This window comes from Nerophis ophidion, linkage group LG28, assembly GCF_033978795.1.
Source record: "Nerophis ophidion isolate RoL-2023_Sa linkage group LG28, RoL_Noph_v1.0, whole genome shotgun sequence".
Lineage (NCBI taxonomy): Eukaryota > Metazoa > Chordata > Actinopteri > Syngnathiformes > Syngnathidae > Nerophis > Nerophis ophidion.
Window position 1 is genome coordinate 17,030,855 of NC_084638.1, and position 18,487 is coordinate 17,049,341.

Genomic DNA, 18,487 nt, shown 5'->3' on the forward strand with positions numbered 1-18,487 from the left:
GTGGGGGTGGGGGGTGGCAGCGTTTGCTGCTAGCGGGGTGTATAAAATAGTCAGGATGTGTCATGGATACAAAGGATTCTGGGTATTTTATGTGTTGCGTTTATGTTGTGTTACTGGGAGGATATTCTCCCGAAATGTGTTTGTCAATCTTGTTTGGTGTGGCTTCACAGCGTGGCGCATATTACTAAGAATGTTAAAATTGTTTTTATCACAACCATTAGTGTACTCTGTGTCACCCAGTATGCCTTGCAATCGTGTGCATGTGTATGCGGAAGCCACACACAACATGTTGCTGGACTGACAAGCAGATCGTACAAGCTATAGAAGGCGACAAAGTCAATGGCTTCATAGCACGCCCTAATACTTATTAACTGGGTGACTGCCAGCAGTCATTCTAGAGAATATTAGCTTCTCCTATTGACTTCTTCGCTTTGTGACACAGCTCTTATATGGCTCTTCGAATGGGAAAGGATACCGATCCCAGAACCATGTATATCAAATATTTCCGGATGGTTTAACCGCAAGCCGCCTGAATCTAATTAAAACCTATTTTTTGGTCATGTCACCCGCCCGACCCGCAGTTCATCCACGGATGAGACCACAAACCGCGCATCTCTAATATATATATATATATAAATTATAAATGGGTAAATGGGTTGTACTTGTATAGCGCTTTTCTACCTTCAAGGTACTCAAAGCGCTTTGACACTACTTCCACATTTACCCATTCACACACACATTCACACACTGATGGAGGGAGCTGCCATGCAAGGCGCCAACCAGCACCCATCAGGAGCAATGGTGAAGTGTCTTGCTCACGACACAACGGACGAGGTTGGTACTAGGTGGGATTTGAACCAGTGACCCTCGGGTTGCGCACGGCCACTCTCCCACTGTGCCACGCCGTCCCTGGTAGGGTCTCCCAAGGCAAACAGGTTCTAGGTGAGGGATCAGACAAAGAGCAGCTCGAAGACCTTTATGAAGAAGAAAAATCATGGACCCAGATTTCCCTCGCCCGGACGCGGGTCACCGGGGCCCCCCTCTGGAGCCAGGCCCGGAGGTGGGGCATGATGGCGAGCGCCTGGTGGCCGGGCCTGTTCCCATGGGGCCCGGCCGGGCACAGCCCGAAGAGGCAACGTGGGTCACCCCTCCAATGGGCTCACCACCCATAGCAGGGGCCATAGAGGTCGGGTGCAATGTGAGCTGGGCGTCAGCCGAAGGCAGGGCACTTGGCGGTCCGATCCTCGGCTACAGAAGATAGCTCTTGGGACGTGGAACGTCACGTCACTGGGGGGGAAAGAGCCTGAGCTAGTGCGCGAAGTCGAGAAATTCCGGCTGGATATAGTCGGACTCACTTCGACGCACAGCAAGGGCTCTGGAACCACTTCTCTCGAGAGGGATTGGACCCTCTTCCACTCTGGCGTTGCCGGCAGTGAGAGGCGACGGGCTGGGGTGGCAATACTTGTTTCCCCCCGGCTCAGAGCTTGTACGTTGGAATTCAACCCGGTGGACGAAAGGGTAGCCTCCCTCCGCCTTCGGGTGGGGGGACGGGTCCTGACTGTTGTTTGTGCTTATGCACCAAACAGCAGTTCAGAGTACCCACCCTTTTTGGGAACACTCGAGGGAGTACTGGAAAGTGCTCCCCCGGGTGATTCCCTTGTCCTACTGGGGGACTTCAACGCTCACGTTGGCAACGACAGTGAAACCTGGAGAGGCGTGATTGGGAAGAATGGCCGCCCGGATCTGAACCCGAGTGGTGTTCTGTTATTAGACTTTTGTGCTCGTCACAGTTTGTCCATAACAAACACCATGTTCAAACATAAGGGTGTCTATATGTGCACTTGGCACCAGGACACCCTAGGCCGCAGTTCCATGATCGACTTTGTAGTTGTGTCATCGGATTTGCGGCCTCATGTTTTGGACACTCGGGTGAAGAGAGGGGCGGAGCTTTCTACCGATCACCACCTGGTGGTGAGTTGGCTGCGATGGTGGGGGAGGATGCCGGACAGACCTGGGAGGCCCAAACGCATTGTGAGGGTCTGCTGGGAACGTCTGGCAGAGTCTGCTGTCAGACAAACTTTCAATTCCCACCTCTGGAAGAACTTTGAACATGTCACGAGGGAGGTGCTGGACATTGAGTCCGAGTGGACCATGTTCCGCACCTCTATTGTCGAGGCGGCAGATCGGAGCTGTGGCCGCAAGGTAGTTGGTGCCTGTCGGGGCGGCAATCCTAAAACCCCTTGGTGGACACCAGCGGTGAGGGATGCCGTCGAGCTGAAGAAGGAGTCCTATCGGGTCCTTTTGGCTCATAGGACTCCGGAGGCAGTGGACAGGTACCGACAGGCCAAGCGGTGTGCAGCTTCAGCGGTCGCGGAGGCAAAAACTCGGACATGGGAGGAGTTCGGGGAAGCCATGGAAAACGACTTCCGGACGGCTTCGAAGCGATTCTGGACCACCGTCCGCCGCCTCAGGAAGGGGAAGCAGTGCACTATCAACACCGTGTATGGTGCGGATGGTGTTCTGCTGACCTCAACTGCGGATGTTGTGGATAGGTGGAAGGAATACTTCGAAGACCTCCTCAATCCCACCAACACGTCTTCCTATGAGGAAGCAGTGCCTGGGGAATCTGTGGTGGACTCTCCTATTTCTGGGGATGAGGTTGCTAAGGTAGTTAAAAAGCTCCTCGGTGGCAAGGCCCCAGGGGTGGATGAGGTCCGCCCGGAGTTCCTTAAGGCTCTGGATGCTGTGGGGCTGTCTTGGTTGACAAGACTTTGCAGCATCGCGTGGACATCGGGGGCGGTACCTCTGGATTGGCAGACCGGGGTGGTGGTTCCTCTCTTTAAGAAGGGGGACCGGAGGGTGTGTTCCAACTATCGTGGGATCACACTCCTCAGCCTTCCCGGTAAGGTTTATTCAGGTGTACTGGAGAGGAGGCTACGTCGGATAGTCGAACCTCGGATTCAGGAGGAACAGTGTGGTTTTCGTCCTGGTCGTGGAACTGTGGACCAGCTCTATACTCTCGGCAGGGTTCTTGAGGGTGCATGGGAGTTTGCCCAACCAGTCTACATGTGCTTTGTGGACTTGGAGAAGGCATTCGACCGTGTCCCTAAGGAAGTCACGTGGGGAGTGCTCAGAGAGTATGGGGTATCGGACTGTCTTATTGTGGCGGTCCGTTCCCTGTACGATCAGTGCCAGAGCTTGGTCCGCATTGCCGGCAGTAAGTCGAACACATTTCCAGTGAGGGTTGGACTCCGCCAAGACTGTCCTTTGTCACCGATTCTGTTCATAACTTTTATGGACAGAATTTCTAGGCGCAGTCAAGGCGTTGAGGGGTTCCGGTTTGGTGACCGCAGGATTAGGTCTCTGCTTTTTGCAGATGATGTGGTCCTGATGGCTTCATCTGACCGGGATCTTCAGCTCTCGCTGGATCGGTTCGCAGCCGAGTGTGAAGCGACCGGAATGAGAATCAGCACCTCCAAGTCCGAGTCCATGGTTCTCGCTCGGAAAAGGGTGGAATGCCATCTCCGGGTTGGGGAGGAGACCCTGCCCCAAGTGGAGGACTTCAAGTACCTAGAAGTCTTGTTCACGAGTGAGGGAAGAGTGGATCGTGAGATCGACAGGCGGATCGGTGCGGCGTCTTCAGTAATGCGGACGTTGTACCGATCCGTTGTGGTGAAGAAGGAGCTGAGCCGGAAGGCAAAGCTCTCAATTTACCGGTCGATCAACGTTCCCATCGTCACCTATGGTCATGAGCTTTGGGTCATGACCGAAAGGATAAGATCACGGGTACAAGCGGCCGAAATGAGTTTCCTCCGCCGTGTGGCGGGGCTCTCCCTTAGAGATAGGGTGAGAAGCTCTGCCATCCGGGAGGGACTCAAAGTAAAGCCGCTGCTCCTCCACATGGAGAGGAGCCAGATGAGGTGGTTCGGGCATCTGGTCAGGATGCCACCCGAACCCCTCCCTAGGGAGGTGTTTAGGGCACGTCCAACCAGTAGGAGGCCACGGGGAAGACCCAGGACACGTTGGGAAGACTATGTCTCCCGGCTGGCCTGGGAACGCCTCGGGATCCCCCGGGAAGAGCTAGAGGAGGTGGCTGGGGAGAGGGAAGTCTGGGTTTCCCTGCTTAGGCTGTTTCCCCCGCGACCCGACCTCGGATAAGCGGAAGATGATGGATGGATGGATGGATGGCATATAAACCCCGTTTCCATATAAGTCGGGAAATTGTGTTAGAGGTAAATGAAAATAGAATACAATGATTTGCAAATCCTTTTCAACCCATATTCAATTGAATGCACTACAAAGACAAGATATTTGATGTTCAAACTAATACACTTCATTTTTTTTGCAAATAATAATTAAGTTACAATTTAATGGCTGCAAAATGTGCCAAAGTAGTTGGGAAAGGGCATGTTCACCACTGTGTTACATCACCTTTTCTTTTAACAACACTCAAATGTTTGGGAACTGAGGAAACAAATTGTTGAAGCTTTGAAAGTAGAATTCTTTCCCATTCTTGTTTTATGTAGAGCTTCAGTCGTTCAACAGTCCGGGGTCTCTGCTGTCGTATTTTACGCTTCATAAGGCGCCACACTTTTTCGATGGGAGACAGTTCTGGACTGCAGGCAGGCCAGGAAAGTACCCGCACTCTTTTTTACAAAGCCACACTGTTGGAACGTGCTGAATGTGGCTTGGCATTGTCTTGCTGGAATAAGCAGGGGCATCCATGAAAAAGACGGCGCATAGATGGCAGCATATGTTGGCCCAAAACCTGTATGTACCTTTCAGCATTAATGGTGCCTTCACAGATGTGTAAGTTACCCATGCCCTAGGCACTAATGCACCCCCATACCATCACAGATGCTGGCTTTTGAACTTTGTGTCGATAACAGTCTGGATGGTTCGCTTCCCCTTTGGTCCGGATGACACGATGTCAAATATTTCCAAAAACAATTTGAAATGTGTACTAGTCAGACCACAGAACACTTTTCCACTTTGCATCAGTCCATCTTAGATGATTTCGGGCCCAGAGAAGCCGGCAGCGTTTCTGGATGTTGTTGATAAATGGCTTTGGCTTTGAATAGTAGAGCTTTAACTTGCACTTACCGATGTAGTGACAAACTTTATTTAGTGACAGTGATTTTCTGAAGTGTTCCTGCGCCCATGTGGTGATATCCATTTGAGATTGATGTTGGTTTTTGATACAGTGCCGTCTGAGGGATCGAAAGTCACGGCCATTCAATGTTAGATTCCGGCCGTGCCGCTTACATGGAGTGATTTCTCCAGATTCTCTGAACCTTTTGATGATATGGAGCGTAGATGTTGAAATCCCTGAATTTTTTGCAATTTTATAGCCAATCATGGCACCCACCTGTTCCCAATTAGCCTATGGGATGTTCCAAATAAGTGTTTGATGAGCATTCCTCAACTTTATCAGTATTTATTGCCAACTTTCCCAACTTCTTTGTCACGTGTTGCTGGCATCAAATTCTAAAGTTAAGGATTATTTGCAAAAAAAAAAAAAAAAATGTTTATCAGTTTGAACATCAAATTTGTAGCACATTCAACTGAATATGGGTTGGAAATGATTTGCAAATCATTGTATTCCGTTTATATTTGCATTTAACACAATTTCCCAACTCATATGGAAACGGGATTTTGTATAATTTTTAATATATTAAATATTTATATATTCTACAAATATTAATATATACTATATATAAATATATGTATTCATCCATATATAATTAAACATATATAAATATATATATTCATTCATATAAATTATCCATCCATTTTCTACCGCTTATTCCCTTTGGGGTCACAGGGGGCGCTGGTGCCTATCTCAGCTACAATGATAAAGTCTATATATATGCATGATTGTATATATTTACATAAATGTATACATTTATACATAAATACACTTTATATATACATTATATACATATACACATTATATATACATACAAAGATATATACATATACACATATGTATGTGTATATATATATATATATATATATATATATATATATATGAATGTGTGTGTATGGTCTAAACAAATTATTATCCAATGACATACTCATTAATATGCAGTAATATACAAGTAAATGCATACATAATATAATATAGTATGAAGGTGTGCATGACAACAACATATATACTGCACTCAACTATGCATGAACCACAAGTTTCTAAGCTTCAGAGCCATAAATGGAGATTTTGTGATCCTTTTTGCCATCCAGTGGACAAACTAGGCCATCGCAGTTTCGAAGGCTTTACATCAGGGGCGCTCACACTTTTTCTGCAGGCGAGCTACTTTTCAATTAACCAAGTCGAGGAGATTTACCTCATTCATATTTATTATCTATATTTATTTATTTATGAAAGAGACATTTTTGTTAAGAAGTTAATTTTGTTTAATGATAATACAAGCATGTTTAACACATATAGATTCCTTTCTTTCATGAAGACAAGAATAAAAGTTGGTGTATTACCTGATTCTGATGACTTCCATTGATTGGAATCAGACAGTGGTGCTGATAACGTCCGCATTTTCAAATGGAGTAGAAAAAAAGTCCTCCTTTTTGTCCAATACCACATGAAAGTGGTTGGTTTTGGCATCTTGTTTGTCCAACTTGCATACTCCTTTTTAAACATTTTGTTATGAGAGTAGCATATGTGTGTGTGTGGCCCTTTAAAAACTGACAGCAGGTGAGTGATGTCAGTGAGTGTGTGGGCGAGCGAGGAGAGGGAGCGGTCGCTGAGGGCGGGGTATAAATACATTGGCATCAAACTCCGTAGCTTCCTAGCTTGTGCACGCTAGCTTTCTGAGATTCTTATTTTGTTAGCACAGGCAGGATGAAGCAGGTTTCTTATGGTGAAGACAGGAACTGTGCAGTCGGTCTTTAGAGTTTTGACAGCAGGTACGGCCCAAGAGTCTGTTGAAATAAAAAGTGTTTCTCTAGTCCTGTCAGTGATTTTTTTTCTTAATAATGAGCTCGCAGCAGCCAGCGTCATCTCACAAGATCCTCAGGTGCCGAGAAAGTCAAACAACTGACGAAAGTGAAGTCTCGGTGAAGATTGATGATTGCTCATTTTTATGTCTATTTGTTTAATGCCTGGCTTGTGATCGACTGACACCACCTCCGAGATCGACCGGTAGCTCGCGATCGACGTAATGGGCACCCCTACTTTACATAAACTACGCGTGAAGGGAAACCCCGTCAACGAGACCAATTATCTCTCAATTTAACCTAAAACATCTCAATCATGTGCAGAAGTAGCAAGACACGACATTACGTCCAAATGCTGTAACACTATATGACCAAACTTACATTTAGTCGTCAACGCACACAAGGCTGCCTGCCGCCATTGATCCAAACGGGCTATTCTGACAAAGATGTGCTTGAAGGGGGAAATGACGTCACAGATTGACCTACCAACTTAAAGGCACAGGAACATTACACAACTGGTTAACGGCACACAATAGGCTTTCGTACAGCTATATATACAAAAAGTAGCATTAGTTCAATATTCAAGTTAATATGGTGATCATAAAATCAGGAAGTCATGCATTTTTTGCTCTAACAAAACTTTTATAAAATATTTTAAAAATCAAGAGTCAAATCACAGGCATATAGCGCAGTGATTATAAACAATACATTGGAAGCAGACACCACAATTGACTTACTTCACATAAAAGTCACAAGTTGTCCATGTTTGTTGTTTCAAAGCTCTGTATTTGCTGACGTACATCGCGCCAGCGGGAGTGTGTTAGAAGCCTGCTGGTGACTAAACACTGCATGAATGTAGCGGCCGAGTGCATCAAATATGGACGCAAAATTGCCCTAAAAATAGACCTTGGTTGTAAGTTCATGAGCTGAAGTACAAGAATAATTAGAGTCTTAATTATCAGGAAAACTAACATGAAAATGACCCAGTTGGTCCCCAACATGGCGCCTGTTGTTTGGTTGTCCACACTCTCTCTAGACACCACTCTGGTCACCTTTACTAGAGAGCGCCCCCTGTGGCCACATCAGGTAAATGCTTGAGTGTCTTTTCTGGGAAATCACGTGACCCGACAAGCACAACAGGTGTGTCAAGTTTGCAGCCAAGCTTCATCATCAGCTGTTTTTCTTCAACTGAACCCCAACCTATTCATTGGACAACTACTTGAAACTAGTCAAACATTTGACTTGATAAGACATCTTGAATGAAGATATCTCAAATCAACATCTCTATATCTAGAAATGAGCAGTGCCTTTCAAGATGGAAATAAGTGTTTTATTCTGAAAACAAGTAGGGAAGGCCAGTTTATTTATAGAGCACAATTCAAAGTCCAGAAAATGACAAGAAAGCAATAATAAAATGAAAGTAACCATGAAAAATACTTCAAAATAAAAGAATAATAATGATCATAAAACAAGGTTTCAGCGCTTGAGATAGTTCATATGGTTCTAACAAGTCAGGGATGTACTTTGGCACAAGACCATGAAATGACTCGTACACAAGGAGAGCTGTGTAGCAACAGGAAGCCAGGACTGATATGGACTAATTCGCTCATAATTCCTGGTTCAAGTCGGGACTTGAGCAGCAGCATTCTGGGTGTACTGCAGTTGCTTTACAGCTAGTTTAGAGAGCCCAGTGAAAAGACCATTACAATAATCCAAACTGCTGGAGACAAAGACTTAGTCTTTCTAAGTCTGATTCAGACATTATTCCTCTGATGTTGGCAATGTGTTTCAGGTGGTAAAAGCTGCCGATGATATTGACTTAATGCGGCTGTTAAAGTTCAAGTCTTAATCAATTTTTACCTCCAGATTTATCACCTGATTATTAGGTTTCAGTGAGAGTCTCAAGGTGACTATCAATAGTTTCTCTCTGCTAAATCTAAATTGATGTAGTTTAAGTCAACCACATCACACAACATTTTAGTCAGCAGTACATTTAGTTGACTCAAATATAAAGTATAAAAGATAAGGTCTCTTTAAAGTTGATTTGAAAGCAGGTTTATCTAGACGATTGTACCTGCAAAGCATTTGTTAAGGACAAGTAGCATGATCTTAAGCCTTTACTAGGTTTGAAAAGTGAAAGATTTGGCCATTTCTGTGACATTAATGATATTTTAAAGGACTTGTTGATGGTGACTTGCTAAAAACCTCTTCCATGTTTATAAGCTACATACAACATCAACTGTCCTTTGTTCATGCACATCATACATACCAATAACGAGTTTGGATGTACTAATTTAATCAATTATTGGTTGCCAATAAGTGATTCAAAGTAATATTTTGATACTGACACATCTGTGCATAAATGACTACAATATCCTGGGCAAACTTTTTAACTGGCAGGCCACATCCATCACACGCAGGCTTGAAAACTCTCTGGAAAAAAAAGTAGGAGATATTTTGTTGGCAGGGTCGATTGTCTTCATCTCTACTGGCATGGTGATTTTTCTGTTTGTTTGCTTGTTTTTGTCTTCTTTATTAATGTGTGACAGAAAAATTGTATGTAAATGATCATAAAACTTTCCGTTTTCTGAGTTTCCAGTGAACAGACGAAAGCTGTCTTTGTTGCACCAAGCCAAAGGGTTGAGAAAATACCGCTGTGTACGATGGGAGGAGACGGGAGGGGTTAGCTATTGTGATCCAAGGTTTGCCCAAGCTCGATCCAGGTCCAGTCCAAGCCTGAGGCATCTTTTTCTTTTGTGTTAATGTGACCAAAAACAAGGGCTGTTTACATACCCCCCATTCCTTTAGAAACAGCTGTTATGTAAACAGGGAATATCTAAATATAATAGGAGACGTGAACCTTTTTCCGTGAGTGTGGGTGACACTGTAAGAGGTTACAGGTCGACACATTTTTTTTCAAATTGAGCAAAATTCTGTCTGTTTATATTTAATGCTTCTTGTCTTGTTTAATAGATGTCATCAATGTGACAATGTGAAAAACATGTTTTACTATTTGACTGAAACCTGTATTTAATTAGACACGTCTTGGAGTAATGACAACACATGGTCATAAAAACATGATCAAATAATTTATGTTGGAGTGCAAAATAACAATTAACAGAATTAAATCAGTAAATGTCTTTCATTTTTTTCCCTTGAGAGGTCACCACAGCACAACAATCATGATGATTCAGCTCAGTGTTTACCTTCCCATCCTGACCGGGAATCGTACACACACCCACTGTCACACACAGCAGATGTGTATAGCATTCCACTACAAGCATCAACAGAAGAACAGGTGAATTATGTTATCTGATTCTCTTAAACAAGATTTTCATTAAATATTGTATTTTGATAAAGAGCTCTGTCCTTCATTCATTCTGTAGACATTTGACAAACTAGTTTTGATTGTCACTTTTCGGACAAGGTAAAGGATTAAGATCATTTAATATTTATTTTGCATGATTGCAAGCTAAAAGTGTTATCATGTGTGTAATGACAAACCACCTCCAAAACAGAATTGCATTTGACAAGTTTTTACTGAAAAAAACACCCAGAATGTACATGAAACATTGTACACATAAAACACTGAATATCAAGAGTATATGAACGGCCTACCTTGTTTACTTCCCTAATGACATCCTCGGCATGTTTGGCAATCAAGCAAAAATAGGACTATGCAAAAGGGAATGGAAATAACAGCAAATATTTCCAAAAAATATCAATATTTTGCAACGCTTTGTCATAAAAATCTTGTGTCACTGTCCCCCTCCGTCACACTAACTGGTAGGGTTGGCGACCGAATTCAGTACTTTTGTACCCTTGGTAATATCATTTCACATAAAATCAAACAGTGCCATAGTTCGATACCTTTGTTGCATGTGACGTCATGTCCGGTTTCAGACTGGTCATGTCTGCTTTCAGACTAAACACGGGCTCACGTAAACCATCACTCAAGTATACATACAGCAGTGTTAATATTTGCTTACATGTCCCATGGCCAGATTCACTGCAATAAGACACTTCTGGTTTTTGACCACTCCTCTTGACAAAATTAGTGCAGTTCAGCTAAATTTGTTGGTTTTCTGACATGGACTTCTTTCTTCAGCATTTTCCACAAGTCAGAACTTTGGGAAGGCCATTCTAAAACCTTCATTCGAGACTGATTTAGCCATTCCTTTACCACTTTTGACGTCTGTTTAAGGGTCATTCTCCTGTTGAAACACCCAACTGCGCCCAAGACCCAACCTCTGGGCTGAGAATTTTAGGTTGTTTGGAAGAATTTGGAGGTAATCATCACTTTTCCTTGTCCCATTTAGAGCACCAGTTCCATTGGCAACAAAACAGGCCCAGCGCATAATACTACCACCACCATGCTTGACAGTGGACATAGTGTTCCTGGGATTAAAGGCCTCACATTTTCTCCTCCAAACATGTTGTTGGGTATTGTGGCCAAACAGCTCCATTTTTGTTTCATCTGACATCACATGGACAAAGATAAGACCTTCTGGAGGAAAGTTCTGTGGTCAGATGAAACAAAAATCGAGCTGTTTGGCCACAATACTCAGCAATATGTTTGGAGGAGAAAAGGTGAGGCCTTTAATCCCAGGAACACCAAGCCTACCGTCAAGCATAGTGGTGGTAGTATTATGCTCTGGGTCTGTTTTGCTGTCAATGGAACTGGTGCTTTACAGAGAGTAAATGGGACATGTCAAAAGAAGGATTGCCTACAAATTCTTCAGGACAAGCTAAAATAATTAGCCCGGACATTGGGTTCTGGGCGCAGTTGGGTGTTCCAACAGGACAATATCAGACACACGTCAAAAGTGGTAAAAGGATTTACTAAATCAGGCTAGAATTAAGGTTTTAGAATGGCCTTCCCAAAGTCCTGACTTAAACATGTGGACAATGCTGAAGAAACAAGTCCATGTCAGAAAACCAAAAAATTGAGCTGAACTGCACCAATTTTGTCAAGAGGAGGGGTCAAAAACCAAAAGCGCCTTATTGCAGTGAAACTTGCCAAGGGACATGTAAGCAAATATTAACATTGATGTACGTATACTTTTGACCCAGCAGATTTGCTCACATTTTCAGTAGACCCATAATAAATTCATAAAACAACCAAACTTCATGAATGTTTTTGTGACCAACAAGTATGTGCTCCAATCGCTCTATCACAAAAAAATAAGAGTTGTAGAAAGTATTGGAAACTCAAGACAGCCATGACATTATGTTCTTTACAAGTGTATGTAAACTTTTGACCACAACTGTACATGAAGACAGAGACGCTAAATGGATTGCGCTCTCTATTTTGCTCATTTCAGAGACTCTGCGCAGGAGTTAAGTAGATGAGGTTTGCACATGTTTTAAAACACACAAACCTTTAGTAGATCAGGCCCTTGATTTTCATTATCATGACCACTCATCAAAAGTTGGCTGTGATACTTTCTATTGCGTGCGCTTACACCAGTATCAAGCTACTCCTAATGGAGGGAAGCTTTTATTTTCCAGCTAAACTTGTAACACGTGTCTACATCACACCTTAAAACAGCAAGTTTGCAAGTTGACCCTTACAAAGACACCAACAATCCAGAATGTTGATGGTAACAGAAACAGAAAGTCAATATTATATTGAATATACCTGACATAAAGGTGTATAACAAAGATGAATAAATATATATGTGTATATATATATATATATATATATATATACACATATGTCTTGATTGGATTATTGGATATACACATATATACATATACACACATATATATATATATATATATATATATATATATATATATATATATATATATATATATATATATATATATATATATATATATATATATATATATATATAAACATATATAAATGTATATATATACATATATATGTACATATATATTAAGGCTGCAAATCTTTGGGTGTCCCACGATTCGATTAAATATCGATTCTTGGGGTCACCATTCGATTCTAAATCGATTTGTTTTTCAATTCAACACGATTCTCGGTTCGAAAACTCTATTCATTCAATACATAGAATTTCAGCAGTATCTATCCTAGTCTGCTAACATGCAAGCAGAGTAGTAGATTTTTGTAAAAAGCTTTTATAATTGTAAAGGACAATGTTTTATCAACTGATTGCAACAATGTATATATGTTTTAACTATTAAACTAACCAAAAATATGACTTATTTTATCTTTGAGAAAATATCGGACACAGTGTGTTGTCAAGTTTATGAGTTGCGATGCAAGTGTAAGCCACTGTGACACAATTGTTCTTTTTTTATTTTTTTTTTATAAATGTGTAATGATAATGTCAATGAGGGATTTTTAATCACTGCTATGCTGAAATTCTAACTAATATTGATACTGTTGTTGATAATATTCATTTTTGTTTCACTACTCTTGGTTTGTTCTGTGTTGTGTTTGTGTCTTCTCTCAATTGCTCAGTTTATTGCAGTTCTGAGTGTTGCTGGGTCAGGTTTGGAATTGGTTTTGGAATTGGATTGATTTGTTCCACTTTGTTGGATTGATTAAAACAAAAAATCGATTAAAAAAAAAGGGAATCGATTCTGAATCGCACAACGTGATAATCGCGATTCAATTTCGAATCGATTTTTCCCCACACCCCTAGTATATATGGTATATATGTATATATATATATATATATATATATATATATATATATATATATATATATATATATATATATATATATATATATATATATATATATATGTATATATATATATATATATATATATAATATATATATATATATATATATATATATACATATATATATATATATACATACATATATATGTATATATATATATATATATATATAATATATATATATATATATATATATATATATACATATATATATATATATACATACATATATATATATATATATATATATATATATATATATATATATATATATATATATATATATATATATATATATATATGTATATATATATATATATATATATATATATATATGTATATACACATACATACATATATATGTTGATTTATATAGCCCTAAATCACAAGTGTCTCAAAGGGCTGCACAAACCACTACGACATCCTCGTAAGAACTCACATAAGGGCAAGGAGAACTCACACCCAGTGGGACGTCGGTGACGTCCCCCCCCTCTAGGGGACCGAAAGCGATGGATGTCAAGCGGGTCTAACATGATGTTCAAGATGGCGTCGCGACTAGTCGCAGAGGCTCAACGCTCTCCCATTCGGTGCTTTTTTATGTTATTTATGTACGTCTTTGTTATTTTACTTTTTACATGCTGTCCGGCAAACAACGTCTACACCAGGCAGGATCTCACAGAAGTCGGATCTCCCGAAGAAAGCGCCGTCACGGCTGAGTTTATCCGTGTAAACAACATCCCAGAAGAAATTGCGAGACAACCCGGATCCCCATGGTACATCATACCCGGAACACGCCTCCAGCTGACTACAATCCGGCGTGTTGGTCAGCTTTAGGGGCATGTAGAGTTGAGTGTCATCAGCATAACAGTGAAAGCTAACACCGTATTTGCGTATGATGTCACCTAGCGGCAGCATGTAGATGCTGAAGAGTGCAGGGCCAAGGACCGAACCCTGGGGAAATCCACACGTTACCTTAACATAGTCCGAGGTCACATTGTTATGGGAGACGCACTGCATCCTGTCACTAAGATAAGAGTTAAACCAAGACAGGGCTAAGTCTGACATACCAATTCGTGTTTTGATACGCTCTAATAAAATATTATGATCGATGGCATCGAAAGCAGCGCTAAGGTTGAGGAGCAGCAACATAGATGACGCATCAGAATCCATCGTTAGCAATAGCTCATTAGTCATTTTTGCGAGGGCTGTCTCAGTAGAGTGATTTGCCCTGAAACCGGATTGATAGGTTTCACATAGATTGTTAGACGCTAAGTGTTCATTTATCTGCTCTGCAACAATTTTCGAGGATTTTTTAAATAAAGGGAAGGTAGTTAACCATGAGGTCAGGATTGAGGTTAGGTCTTTTAAGGAGAGGATGAATAAACGCTTTTTTAAATGCTCGGGGAACAGTGCCAGAAGACAGTGATACATTTATAATATTTAGCACTGATGGACCTAATAATACAAAGAGGTCCTTGATAAGTTTCCCAGGAAGTGGGTCAAGTAAACATGCTGTTTGTTTTATTCCATTTTCACGTTTTATATATATATATATATATATATATATATATATATATATATATATATATATATATATATATATATATATATATATATATATATATATGTATATATATATATATATATATATATATATTAGGGCTGGGCAACGATTAAAAATTTTAATCAAAGTTAATCGCACTATTTGTCCGATTAATCGCGATTAACTGCATTTCATACGCAAAGCCCAATAATGAATTCAAAAGTAGTGTGTAGTGCACCTTTATTGGAATATTCTCCCACATGAACAAAAGCGCCAAAACATTTGTTGTGCAAACACAATTTAAATCAGTCCTTGTTAAACAGTAGCAGTTAAATAGCATATTTTATGAAAATCAACTCAAAAAATGTAAATACAAACATTTAAGCTTATTGCCACTGCCAGGGTATTTAAGTTATCCTGTTTGTTATGGAAAATAAATATAATCTACATACAAATCTCTGAGCCACAATCATAACATCTGAACAGGCAATTTCTGAGGTAACAGCAGAAACATTTTTTTTATCAGGGATCTTATGTTTAAAAAACCTGTATTATAGGTAGTGGGCTGTTTTAGGGAATTTTTGATCAAATTATCCGTAGTAGCAATATTAATAATGTTGTGTTTATTCTGCGTAGTGCACTTAAAATAATTATGACCATATCTAGGAATTGATATGATGGGAATTCTCCGATTGTTTGCTTGGTGCTTTGATAAACTGAACGCATATACATGGTACTATATTGTGATGTTATGAGCCAGGGGAAAAAAGAACTACCCTACCCAGCATGTAACAGGAGTGACGAGCATGCGCGGTAGCCCGGTATAGGTTGTGTGTCGCCATGACGGCATCTTGTATGTTGTGATATGCACGCTCTGAAAGCAAACGTTAAGAACTCAGCCAACACGCCTCGTCTGCATTATTCATAAATAGACAGACAACACATATACTCCGCTGCTTCACAGGCCGTTGGATGTAGCCGGCAAAGTATTCCCATGCTAGCTAGCCAGTCTAGCAAGCACGCGTCATTCAGTCCAAAACGGCCCGATCTATCCACATCCAGAATTGTCTGGCGGCCGTAAGTGATCCCGGAGTGACCACGCTGTAAGCCAGCCATGAAATTTGCAGAATTGTCCGGTATTTTTGCCAAATGTTCCATCTTTACCAAGGGCCCCTCAAAGCCAAAGCTTATCCGGGCGACGCCATCTTGTTAAGAAAAGGCGTTAACAAAATAAAAGCATGTAAACAACATACGCAAATGTGCGATAAAATAATTGTCGGCGTTAATAGATTGATGAGTTAACTCGTAATTAACGCATTAATTTGCCCACCCCTTATATATATATATATATATATATATATATATATATATATATATATATATATATATATATATATATATATATATATATGTATATGTGTGTGTGTGTCTATATATATACATACATACATATATATATATTAGGGTTGCAACTAACGATTAATTTCATAATCGATTAATCTGTCGATTATTACTTCGATTAATCGATCAATAATTGGACTGCATGCATCCAAAGAATCGATGACTAAATTCATCGCCAACTATTTTTATAATCGATTTTATCGATTAGTTGTTGCAGCCCTTATATATATATATATATATATATATATATATATATATATATATATATATATATATATATATATATATATATATATATATATATACATATATATATATGTATATATATATATGTATATATATATATATATATATATATATATACGTATATGTATATATATATTTATATATATACATATATATATATATATATATATATATATATATATATATATATATATATATATATATATATATATATATTAGGGCTGCGAATCTTTGGGTGTCCCACGATTCGTTTCAATATCGATTCTTGGGGTCAACGATTCGATAATATATCGATTTTTTCGATTCAACGCGATTCTCGATTCAAAAACTGTATTTTTCCGGTTCGAAACGATTTTATAATCATTTTCAATACATAGGATTTCAGCAGGATCTACCCCAGTCTGCTGACATGCTAGCAAAGTAGTATATATTTTTTAAAAAGCTTTTATATTTGTAAAGAACAATGTTTTATCAACTGATTGCAATGATGTAAATTTGTTTTAACTAGTAAACAAACCAAAACTATGACTTATTTTATCTTTGTGAAAACATTGGACACAGTGTGTTGTCAAGCTTATGAGATGAGATGCAAGTGTAAGCCACTGTGACACTATTGTTCTTTTTTTTTTTTTAATAAATGTCTAATGATAATGTCAATGAGGGATTTTTAATCACTGCTATGCTGAAATTATAACTAAACTTGATACGGATATTTATTTTTGTTTCACTACTTTAGTTTTTTTCTGTGTCATGTTTGTGTCTCCTCAATTGCTCTGTTTATTGCAGTTCTGAGTGTTGCTGGGTCAGGTTTGGTTTTGGAATTGGATTGCATTGTTATGGTATTGCTGTGTAGTAATTTGTTGGATTGATAAAAAATATTAAAATCGAGAATTGATTCTGAATCGCACAACGTATTCGAATCGATTTTTTCCCACACCCCTAATATATATATATATATATATATATATATATATATATATATATATATATATATATATATATATATACATACATATGTGTGTATGTGGAGTTCCACAAAGCTCGGTATTGGGACCTAAGTTATTTAAACTGTATTTAAATTATATTCGTTCAGTATCTAATACATTGAAATGTATTATGTTTGCAGATGATACACATGTATATTGTTCAGGAGAAGACTTGAAGGAAGTGTTGAGGTTAATAGAGGTTGAGTTCATCCAGCTAAAAAAATGTTTTGATATGTATAAGTTATCATTAAATGATAAGAAAACATAATTTGTGGTGTTTAGTGGTGCAAGGACAAATTGTGAAGCAAAATTAAAATTAAATCAAGTGGAAATTGATAGAGTATATGAAACTAAATTATTGGGAAGAATAATTTATAAATTATGTTGAATATATACCGTATTTTTTGGATTAAAAGTCACATTTTTGTTCATAGTTTGGCCAGGGGTGCGACTTATGCTGTGGAGCGACTTATGTGTGAAATTATTAACACATTACTGTAAAATATCAAAAAATATTATTTATCTCATTCACGTAAGAGATCAGATGTAGCGATACAAGAGGAAGCGGCACATTGTTTACTTTGGAGTTGGCAGAGTTGTTTAGAAGCGACACTGAGGAAGAAGATTTCATGGGATTTATCGATTAGGAGTGACAGATTGTTTGGTAAACGTATAGCA

The 18,487-nt window shown here is 39.6% G+C and overlaps 2 protein-coding genes across 2 annotated transcripts in view; one reads left to right on the forward strand and one right to left on the reverse strand.

The window, feature by feature from the left end:
• The window catches only part of LOC133545299 (gastrula zinc finger protein XlCGF57.1-like), a 229,705-nt gene that overhangs the window by 206,233 nt on the left and 4,985 nt on the right, over window positions 1-18,487 (forward strand). The window lies entirely within an intron of this gene.
• The window catches only part of LOC133545301 (oocyte zinc finger protein XlCOF6-like), a 126,717-nt gene that overhangs the window by 84,073 nt on the left and 24,157 nt on the right, over window positions 1-18,487 (reverse strand). The window lies entirely within an intron of this gene.